The sequence below is a fragment of the Chaetodon auriga genome, chromosome 3 (genome assembly GCF_051107435.1).
Source record: "Chaetodon auriga isolate fChaAug3 chromosome 3, fChaAug3.hap1, whole genome shotgun sequence".
Classification (NCBI taxonomy): Eukaryota; Metazoa; Chordata; class Actinopteri; order Chaetodontiformes; family Chaetodontidae; genus Chaetodon; species Chaetodon auriga.
This window is the reverse complement of record NC_135076.1, coordinates 19,760,273-19,771,512: the sequence shown is the minus strand read 5'-3', so window position 1 is coordinate 19,771,512 and position 11,240 is coordinate 19,760,273.

Sequence of the window (11,240 nt, the reverse complement as noted above, 5' to 3'; positions counted from 1 at the left end):
AGCAAACAGGACATTTCTGAAAAACCTGTTGTTTATGAATAAAAGATAGTGAAGATTTCTACAGCCATGCTAGGAACCCTGTAAGCTGTGCACAGCTGGGTCTTGAGCTCAATGCTAATGCCAGCATGCTACAGGTACAATGTTCGCCCTGTGCACCATCGTAGCTTAGCATGTCAGCAGAATAACTTTTGCTAATTAGCACTAAACACAAAATGCAAGGGCTGATGGGAATTTCATTGTTTTTGCAGGTCATAAATCAAAGTTTTGATCTGATGGTGGGACTAGACGAAAGGTGAGGGCAGAATCAAGGTTAATTACAATTAATACTGATAACTGATAGCAAATTTTATAGCATTGATCAAATACATTTTGAGACTCACACCCACAAATGTCAACCTTGTGGTGGTGCTACAAGAAAAGTCAGAGCATCACCAGTCAGTGGGAGTTTTACCACTTTTGAGGCTAAAATGAGCTTTCCTTAGCCATTGATAATAAATGCCAAATTTTGAACTTTGATTAATTTCCTGACAAAGGAACATTCCTCCCACAGGTCTTATTATAGGTCCTTGTATAATAGAGAAAGTGCTAAAATGGCTCCAAATATGAGAAGGAACCAATCATCTGCATGACGCACCCTGTGTCAGAGATAGTTTGTGGCCGTTTTGGGTAATTTTGAGGAACAATAATGTCTGAAGAGGAAATGAAACACCATTTGACCTGAAAATGAGGTAAATTGAGGCAAAGGTTTTGCTGCTTAAAATAAGAGTCACCTGTTTGGTGTATGTACTTCCGCATGGAAAAATAGCAACAAGTGTGCAACAGTTTGCTGAACGTGAAATTATTCACAGAATTCCTCTTGATCTATAAGCAAGTTTCCATTTCAGTGTTTAATAATCTCTGCTGTGTGCATAAGAAATGGACAACAGCTGAGACATGTATATATTTCCAGCACAGGAACATGGGGTAATGTGTTGCAGCAGTTCAATGGCCTCAATACATGTTTTTCAGGTCGCTACGGTCAAGATACAGCAGAGAGAAAGCTGAAGCTCTGCCATCAGTATCACCACAACAAATTGTTGCTCCCCTAGAACCCAATTACTCGCTGAACTGCACAAAATTGCTGCAGCTTCTCTCGTAAAATTATCAAAATCATAAATAACTCATGCGGTTGTCTCAGATGAATAGCCTTATAAACTTTTATCCTGCTGTCCCTGCCAAGATAAAAGGCTTTACAGAGATCTTTACAGAGTAAAGATCAGGACATTAACAAGCATCAAACCAGCACCAAATGTCTTTCACTTGTAAATGCTTCCTGAAATCATTAAAGCCTCCATGCTATATGGACACCAGTGAGGGCTGATGGACGATGCGCTGCAAGTAAAACATGAAATTAGATACCAGCAAGCCATACTGAATGCATATACGCAGATTAAAACAAAACCTATAGCCTAAGATGGTATTTTATGATGAATAACTATGAATGTGATTGAATTTGAAGCCCTGAAAACTTCTTTTTGATTTCTTAAGAAGTCTCTTGATCTTCCCTCCGACGTATGTCTGTATGCTCTGATCTTTTAAGCAGGTTTGAGGGGATCCAGACCCTGATCTTGATGCATATGACCTGACTGTTGTTAAGACAATGACACAACATCCTCATCTAATTCAAGTCTTCTCATGTCTTGGATGCTTCATGTCGAGCTACATCAGCCTAATAGATGTCACACTTGGGCAGCTGCAGACAGGTTTCTGGCCTGAGACACTACTACAGACAACATACTACACCACGAACCTACTCCCACAGGTCAATGTTTTACAGACTGGTTTAGAGCTTAACCTCCCCCATCCTTTAATCATCCAGTGACTGCCTCCCCCAGAAAACTCCTGCTTCACACCGATTGGACGGCAGGGGATCACCCGTATCCGTGCAATGACATCACAGAATTTACACACCCACAACTATTGGCTGACACAAATGTGCACACAAACACACACTCACATGCACACATATGGAGGTTGTCTACTTGCAGTAAAAGGAAGTGTAACTGAACACCTTCATGCGTCCCTCAGCTTGTCTGAGTGAGCCCCAGTGTTCATGATTTAAGCATATTTAAAGAGATTATACTATTTTAAGAGATTTTGCAAGTGAACCTGTCAAAAAAAATACACATAAATGAAATGTAGATGTCAAATTAGCAACTGTACTTTGAACAGCTGCACTCCTCCTTGTGTAACCTTTACTTCTCCTGTAATCACCTTTATTGTGAACTAAGAGAGGTTACTCCAGGATGGTGACTTTAGATGGCAAGGTGACTGAAATACAAACTTTTCCTCGTGAAATGTCATTTGATTTGAGCATTTCATTTCAGGCTGTAGGCTGCTCTGCCTCACTTGCACTCATTTTAAAGAGCCCCACCGCCAGAAACCTGACAGGGGAAACATGTGGAATTAAAATTTATGATCGTTTCCCAAATGCTTGGCTCTCAGTTCTTGCTACATGTATGCTCGCAAAGAAAATGAAAAATGTAATTATTTTCATCCCGCTCTGCTCTAACTGATCCCGACAGCTCTGGGAAATCATCCACGTACAGATTTTTTGCTCCGCATCCAAGGGTTCATGTTCACTTCTCCTTTTGGGTTTTGCAGGGTGTGAAGTTCTCATGAGGTTTGCTCACTGCTTGACAGAAATGTTTTCAAGGGACTTTCTGGTTGCCTTTGAGGCTAATTCAAACCAACACTACACATGACATCCAATATGACCCTACAAATGTCTGGTATTTAGTGCCAGACAAAGGATCATGGGATAATTGGAACAACTGCAGGCCCTTAACAACTCTTTGGTTCTCTGAGGGTTCGTAGGCTATGGGAATTATCAAATCACATCATTCTGCTGACATAGCCAACTGTTAAACCCTTCACAGGCTTGACCCACTTCACAAAGGGCCGCGGCCTTCCCTTTCTTCATGCCCAGGCACCACACAATATCCAGTCTGTGTCACACTCCATAATGAGTGCATTGTATTCAAGACGTTGACATAAATCTTAGATGAGCCGATAGGCAGCAGCCATCCATCTCTGTCTGTTTATTGATGCATCTGATGCATTTGCTGTATTTCAACATGGTACCACATGGTAAAAGTAAAATAAATGTTTTTTTTAACCAAAATGTTTGTGAAAAATATTGTTAAATGTAGTCATGTGTCATACATCTATGCAATTCATGGCTTAATATGTCAAGTTATGTTATTATAAGTAAGAGGCATATTTGTGCTTTACATGAAGCACATGGCTTGTTGCAGAGATCTGGAGGTCCTTTGAAGGCAGGTTCATCAGATTTGTTACAGTAAACCTCACACAGGTGCAAATTCTCAGTTCAGGGGAAGACAGGAGGCCAGCTGAGGTGTCAGAGTTTCACTGCAGAAGTCACTCCACTTACAATGCAATGCTTCCCCCTAGAGAGAGCTTTAAAAAATGAAATAGAGCCCACAGAGCTGCATGGATTATTTATCAATATGCAGTTTTATTTCCTTTTTCATTGCGGTTTGTGTGCACAAGTGATCGAAGTCAGAACGAATTGGGAAACACTGACATTCAGTGATGAACTGAACTGAACTGGTACACTTGTAACACTGAGTGCAAATATTTGCCTGTAGTAATGTTTATTTATATCATAACACCCTTCGAGTGCTGCATGCAGCACTACCTCAAATCTCCCACTATTGCACTAGATTGAGAGGACTCACAGAGAATTTAGATGGCCTAGCTCTCACCCCATCTTGTATAAATCTTGCTCTTTGCCATCTTGGGCTCAAGGTCATGACGTGAACAGCTACCCACAACAACAGACGAGGTCTTTCGGATACAAGATTACCGAAACAACTGCAGGGACTATCAGCAGGGACAGGAACAGCCTGTGCCCTTTTTATTAAACACAGGATAAAGTGTATTTGGTATGGCTCAGAAAAGGTTATTCAGTGTCAATTATACTTTGATCAGCAAACTGATGCAACAGTCAAGGGAGCAGTGTGAACCAAAGCTTGACTGTGCTGATTATAACTGGAATGTTTTATTTTTATCCAAACTATTTACACCATCAGAAGAATTTCAAGGACATCGTGATCACATTTAAAAAATCACCACGCAGTGGTTTTAACCCATTTTTTTTTCCTTTGACTGAATCAGCCGTTGTCTTTACATATAAATGGGTAATTGAATGAATGCCGGTAGACGGAGAGCTGAAACAGACAAAATATCTGCAGTAATAGGTGCTATTTTGAAACTGGTGTAGTAAAATCTTCTATATGTAGAAAAAACTGGATTTGATTAAAAAGATGGATGTTAATAGGCAGCATGAACACAAACACAGGTTTAACATTTGTTTGTTCTACAGCAACATTTCAGTCCAATTTGGCTAAATTTCCCAATGACATACCAAGAAAGGAACATTATCTTCAGCTGTATGATCGGCCTTTTTCACACCAGACTTTTTGACTTGTCAGTGTAGGAAAAGCACAGGTTATTCAAGTGCCCCAGTAAGTCATGACAGTGAGCATAAAGGCACAATACCAGGACCATGAAACAGAGCAGGAATGTGAAAATGTCTTTCATGAAAAAGTCCTGTGAAGTGTAACTCATGCTCTCTAATTGGCATGAGTATGATCAGCAGCACATCTAATTTGTGTCTTCCTCTGCTTTTTATTACAGATGTTAGTTTTTAACCCTAATAGGTGAGCTGAAAACTGCAAAACTTTAAATGAGTGTTTTTCATATCATTTCTGATTGTGATTGTGATTCTGTCAGACCTTTAAATGACAGACATGCTTCAGATAAATCAGACTTTGTGGGGACCCTGTCATAGTTTCTTACTCGACTCATTTTGAATGCAAGAAAAAGAGGCAAAGAAAGAACAATCAGAGCCTGTTTGGCGCTCCATCTCTAGACAGTCGTGATTGTCTGCAAGCCCAGAAGAGGGAGCTGCTCACACACTTTTCTAAAAGTGACTACATTTTGTGAGCAAGCAGTGAGGAAAGGAGGGGGGGGGGAGAGGGACACCCCTCCGAATGGAAACCAGCAATATCCTCTAGCAGGGACAGAGGGGGAAAGGGTGCAACTCAGCAAATATACAAAGGTACACTGACACAGAATGAAACGTTAAAGCTGATTTAGAAACAGTTTAATGGGAAAAAAGAGAATATATTGTAACAGAGATCAGATCTGTGTGTGTGTGTGTGTGTGTGTGTGCCCTCATTTGTTTATACTGCTGATGACAAATGACCCCCTTCCATTAGTCTGTAAATGAAGCCATATGTTTAACAGCATGTGGGCGAGACGCAAAGACACAGACCTGTTCCCACACACACACACACACACACACACACACACACACACACACACACATACACTCTACGGTCAGCAGCACCACCCAACATATTGTTCATAGGCCGGCGTGATGTCATTTCATGAGCTATAGTGTTTATTTAAAACATTGGTATTTAGATAATGCTCATGTGTAGTTTAACTGCTCCCAGCTCAACAGATCACAGCAACCAGATATTTCTAGAACTTTGATATGTGACACAAAGGTGCTACATGAGTGAAAAATGACCACATAAGCTTGGTAATCAGCTGAGGAAGAAGAGGTGGGAATGGCTACAAAAGAAGTTAGAGAGTGACTCTTGTGTCCTGATGTGGGAGGGAAGTTCAGGCCCACGTTGGGAACCAGGAGGGAAAATGTTTCAGGCCAGGCTGGTGACACTGGAAGAGCCAGCAGTCATAAATCAAACCCATGCAGTTCGGGTCCGCTGCGTGATTGGAGGAGTTCCTTCAGTATCAGAATTTTAGATTTTAATGTGAGCAGCCAGTGGAGGGAGCACGGGAGGGGGGTGAGAAGAGAGAGTTTTGGGGAGGTTAAAGTCGAGGCAGGCAGCACTGTTTCTGGATAAGGTGCAGCGGTTGGAGAGAGTGAAGTTCAGCCAAGAGGGAGTCACAGTGAGCCTACAATCTGAAGAAGGAGCTTGAGTCAAAATGCAAATGTGAAGCAGCTGTTTGATTTGATCCATTTCATGTGAGATTCGGCAGCACTGTTCAGCAGAAACGATTCTCACGGCCTTCTTGTGCTCTGCTCGCCACTTCGTCTCCTTTTTGTTTCATTTCTAATCCAGGAAGGGTGTTGATAACTCATGCAGCGACCTTTGACCTCTAATGACTATGTTGGCAGCGGCAGCACCTCCAGTAATGGTTCACTTAGCCGGGGTATGTTGGCAGCTATCAGCAGAATGGCTGAGGGATAACATCATACATTCTTCCTGCATGGGCTCTTAAGTGTGGTACCTAGATAACCTCTGCAATACGGCTTTGTTAAAAAGGTTGGATACTCAACCTTTAGAAAGACACGAGGTCTGCTTTAATACTGTGTACATAAATGTGTACATACAAAGAAGGCAAGTACATTCTCAAAAACATATTTTCACATGCACGATTTTATGCTGTTTGCAGCATGTAATTTACTTTTAAAGCTGCACTTTAACAAGTCGCAAGTTTTATATGCAGTGACAGTGAGTCCAGTGACGACTGTATGTGTGACATGAGCTCTACACAGTTTTATAGGCTGTTTTACGTAATTGTTTTAATTTTACAGCCCGCAACCTTACTGTTTGGTTCACTCTCTGCGCTGCCATGAACTGTGTTTTCCAGCATCAGCAGGCAGTTGCTTTCAGCACAAAATGCTCCATCAAACAGGAAATGAACAAGCTGGGGAAGAAAGCCGAGTACAGAAACATATTTCCACCAGGAGTTGGTGGAGACCAAACCAGAGCTAAAAGGAGGTGAGGTGAATATTGGGACTTACTTTCATCAGATCATAAGAAACAAACTCTAGATGAATGCTGATATTGGTCTGCAATCTGCTGGACATGTAAACAGGCATTAGTTTGCAAAAAAAATGCCATATTAACTTCACAAGGCCACATTATGTTGATTGTGGATGATTTTTAGCGGCAACACAGAGCAAGTTTTTTGCTGTTCTGCTGATCAAATGAAGACAAGATAACACTTTATTAATCCCCCACAGGGCAAATTTGGCTGTTACAGGCAGCAGCAGCAGTAGTATCAGAAGTATAAGTACAGTGTTTGATACAATGATACAGTATAATCTGCATTAATTCATGTGATGAATCTCCATGACTTAAGTACTGGTAATGGTAAAGCCTTAGTATAAAATGTTACCGAAACACAAATTACTGACTGCAGCCAAAGTGAGCAGAAGTGATGCTGCAGAGAAGTGTACATGTTTGCAAATATCTATGTGCTGAGTTATAATGAGACCTACCTTTTTTTTTTTTTTTTTTTCCACAATTTCTCTCCTCCCCACCACCAGAAAAGCTTTCCCCTCCTCTCCTTCCTCTCTCCCTGTCAGCCCTTCTCTCATGAATGAGTGTGATGAGCTGATAAAAACTGAATAACTGGTGCAAGACAAGCTCTCATTACAGCCATTCAGCCACAGGGATCTTTATTTACACAACTTCTGTGAGCAATGTCAAAGAGGCAAATGTTAGGCCAGATAACAGAGGGCAAGACGAGGGAGCGCCAAAGGAGACACACACACGTACACACGCACCATTTTAATCCACTGGTTACAAGTATATGAGATTCAAATATTTACAGAGGTTACAAATGTTTATCAGTACTTGCAGTTCTTAATGTCAACCTGCCAATCGTAACCTGCTAGCAAACAGTTTTTGAAAGGCTTTCAAACATCAGAATCACTAATCTACATTGATATCCTAACTCTGGGACTGGCATTTATCAGTTTATCAGTGAAGGCTTCATCCATATACGGTTTAACAAAGTGATTCAGTCCAAAACCAGCCCTGTGTTCAAACAATGCAACAAGCTGGTGGGGATGTACTGCTTCAGGCGCCATCAGATGAGACATGACATTCGATCCAGGAAGTCCAGTTTGATGAACAGATCCATAAACTTGAAGGCTTCTAAAATGCCAAAACACTGCACAGATGTTCATGGTACTCTGACACAGGATTTTACAACTCTGGAAAAGTGTCACAGTGGCATTTATTTTCTCTTTCGTCCCGACAATCACGAGGCTAACACAGTGCCAACAGCACATCGGGTTGCAGCAAAAGTTGAGCCTAGTTGAGCCCCTGCTTTGGCACACCAACATTCAAACTTCATGCAGGACTACTTTGGGCCTGAGTGTGGCCTGTGAATCAACTGCTGTGCTAGCATCTTTGTGGGACTCTACTTAAAGACTATGGTTGAGCTAAATGCTAAGCATGCTAACATGCTCATAATGGCAATACTAATATCCCAATCAACAGATAATGTTTAACATGTTCACCACTTCAGTTTTCATCCTGAGGGGAACATGAATGTCTGCACCAAATGTCAGTGCAATCCATCCAATGGATCAAACTCATGGTGGCACCAAAGGAAACCTCAGGGAATCATCTAAGTGTGTAAGATTCATCCTCTGGGAATCCTGAATCTCTTCATTAAATTTTCACGGCAATCCATCAAACAAATGTTGAGATTTTTCAGTCTGGACCACAGAAGACAATCACTAGAGATAGAGATATTAAACCATCCTGGCATCACACGTGAGTGTTTGCACATAATTACATCTCTTTGTGGCACGTTTCCGACAGCAGGGGCGAATAAATCAACAGTTCAACACAAACTCATATGTGCACACACAAACCGAATACTGCTGATGTCAAGTGAAAATCTTTGGTTGTAATGAACCAAAAGAGATAATAACCTACAGTTAGAAACTTGTGCAATTCTCTTGATATACAACAATTTCCCATAATGGCTTAATTTGTGGATGCATGTTTTGTTTACAGTGGCTTTAAATTGCACATCATTTTCCCATGTGGAAGAAATGCATGGGGTCTACTTCCCACACTCCCTTCCACTCAACATGACTCAGACATGAATGTTTTCCATCTCTGTGGAGCAGGTCACCGACTTTGCCATAAAGATACAGCCATGATCAGAGCTAATGTGTGCCCTCAGCCATACTGGCTGTGATAGTTAAATGTTATGAAAATGCGAGTTATAAATGGCAACAGCACATGAAAGAGGCTGTACTCTTAATGCATAATTCATTTACAAAGAGAGGCGAATGCTCAGGGAGACTTTCCTCCTTCCAAGTTCTGTGTCTGATTAAAAGTTTTCTTCTGTTTAACTTTTCATAAAGTCTTTCCACACTCACAGGCTTCCACCCTGCTTTTTCCTGCTCTCTCTGTAGCTTTAAATGTGACTATATCTTAGCTGTATTCCCTAGTGAGAAGAGTTTTGGGGAGTTTTTTACCTTAAAAGGCCATGTGGAGTGGAGCGCTGGTTTCCTGTGGGAGGGCTTTCCTCTCTCTGACTCTGGAGCTGGAGGCCGGGCCGTCCTCATCCTCTCTCACCCTGACTGCTGCAGTCCCTCCCACTTACACACACACACACACACTCATAAAGTGGTAAAATCCAGCTACAGCCAGATGTGAGTGCATGGGTGTGTGTTTACGTGTGTTTGTGTGCGATCCACACTGACCTCCTTACTCAACAGGAGGTGAACACACGGTCACACAGGAAAACAAGGTAATGAGAGGAAGAAAAAGCAAGGACAGGGAAAGGGTGTCAGGAATAAAATCATTGGAGGAGCCAGGAAGACAATGAGAGAGGCGTTATGGACAGGGAAGAAGTGTGGAGTGGTGATAATGAACGCGACTTTATGAGACTGCAGATCTCTGAACGCCCCAGCCCCCCCCCCCCCCATCCTCTCTCTCAACTCTGGGCTTGTCAGTTAACTTGTCCGTCAGTCAGATAATAAATGAATAAGAGGGATGTTGTCCTTATAAGGTCAGTGCCGAAGACCAGGCTGCACTGGTGAACTGGAGGCTTCAGCAGCTGGTGTGTCACCACCATGTCAGGATGATGTCATATCTATCACATAGTGTACCCAGTCTGACTTTCTCTATCTCTTTCCTTTTCTTTGTGACTATAAACTCAGCTTCCTTAAGCTCATAGGTGTTGATGGCGTGCTATCATTATGTATATATTTCTGTCTTCTCTCAGTTAATTTTAGGGCCGTACCACTGCAGACACTAAGGTCCTGTGCTCAGTAATATTTCTGGGAATTTGAAAGTTTAGATGATATGAAGAGGAGTTAACATCATACGGTTACACATATTATTAAAGAACAGTTGGAAAGTTTGAATATAATAAGGTAGAATTTTAAAAAAAATGTAGCTGAAATTAATCATATGAAGTCTGCTTCATCAGCAGAGACTGAGCGATATGGTCAGAAGCTCCTGAGTTTGAGCTTAGCAGTTATGGGAAACAGTAATGGACAGAGCAAGTTTTCAACCACACCACACCATGTTTATCAACACATTGAATCCTGCTGAATTGAATCAATCTGCTGTATACCGTCAAAAGCTCCACAACAAGGGAGTAAGTGGACCTTGAGCTGAGTTTTTTTGTCCACGGCTGTTTCTAAGATGAAGAATGAACTGTCCGGCTCTACAAGAGAATAAATTCATCATCAGGGTTTGAAATTGAAACTGAAATCTTGATACCAGTAAACCTGATTGACCGACTCTGCAGACTGTTACTATACATGTTGATTGTTTTATTGTTTATTACAGTAGACGTGGAAACCTTGCTGGGCTTCCTGGACACCGATTTTGACACTCATATGAGTATACTACTGAAAGAATACAGACAATGAAGCATATGCTTTCAAGTATTTTTCCGGCAGAAAGTAATTTGATGATTAATGTGTATTATGAGCAACAAATTACGAATCCAAATTACAAACTAATTTCCTAAGTTCTGTGTCATCTGTGTCTGTCTCTGTTCTGAGGAGGTATTTCATGTGTCATTCTTGAATGCATCTGGAATGTTGACACTTGTTTGAGATAGAGGAAGTCATTGCATAATCAGAAATTCACAGATAGTGGGGTCATAGCCCGTTGTGTAAAAACACTATCATTAATCAAAATGATTGGGAAACTGTTACAAGACTAGACTAGATCATATATTTCACAAACCCCAATGTCCTGAACTAAAGTTCAGGTTTATTAAAACAATGATTCGATGTTGTTCCGACCCGATTGAGATGATGGTGCATTTGTCAGAGTCTGAGAAAGCAAGTTAGATGTATGGCGTGACACAAAATACATGACACTCCCTGATTTAATCACTTTAATCACAGATTCCTGTTCTTGCAGAAA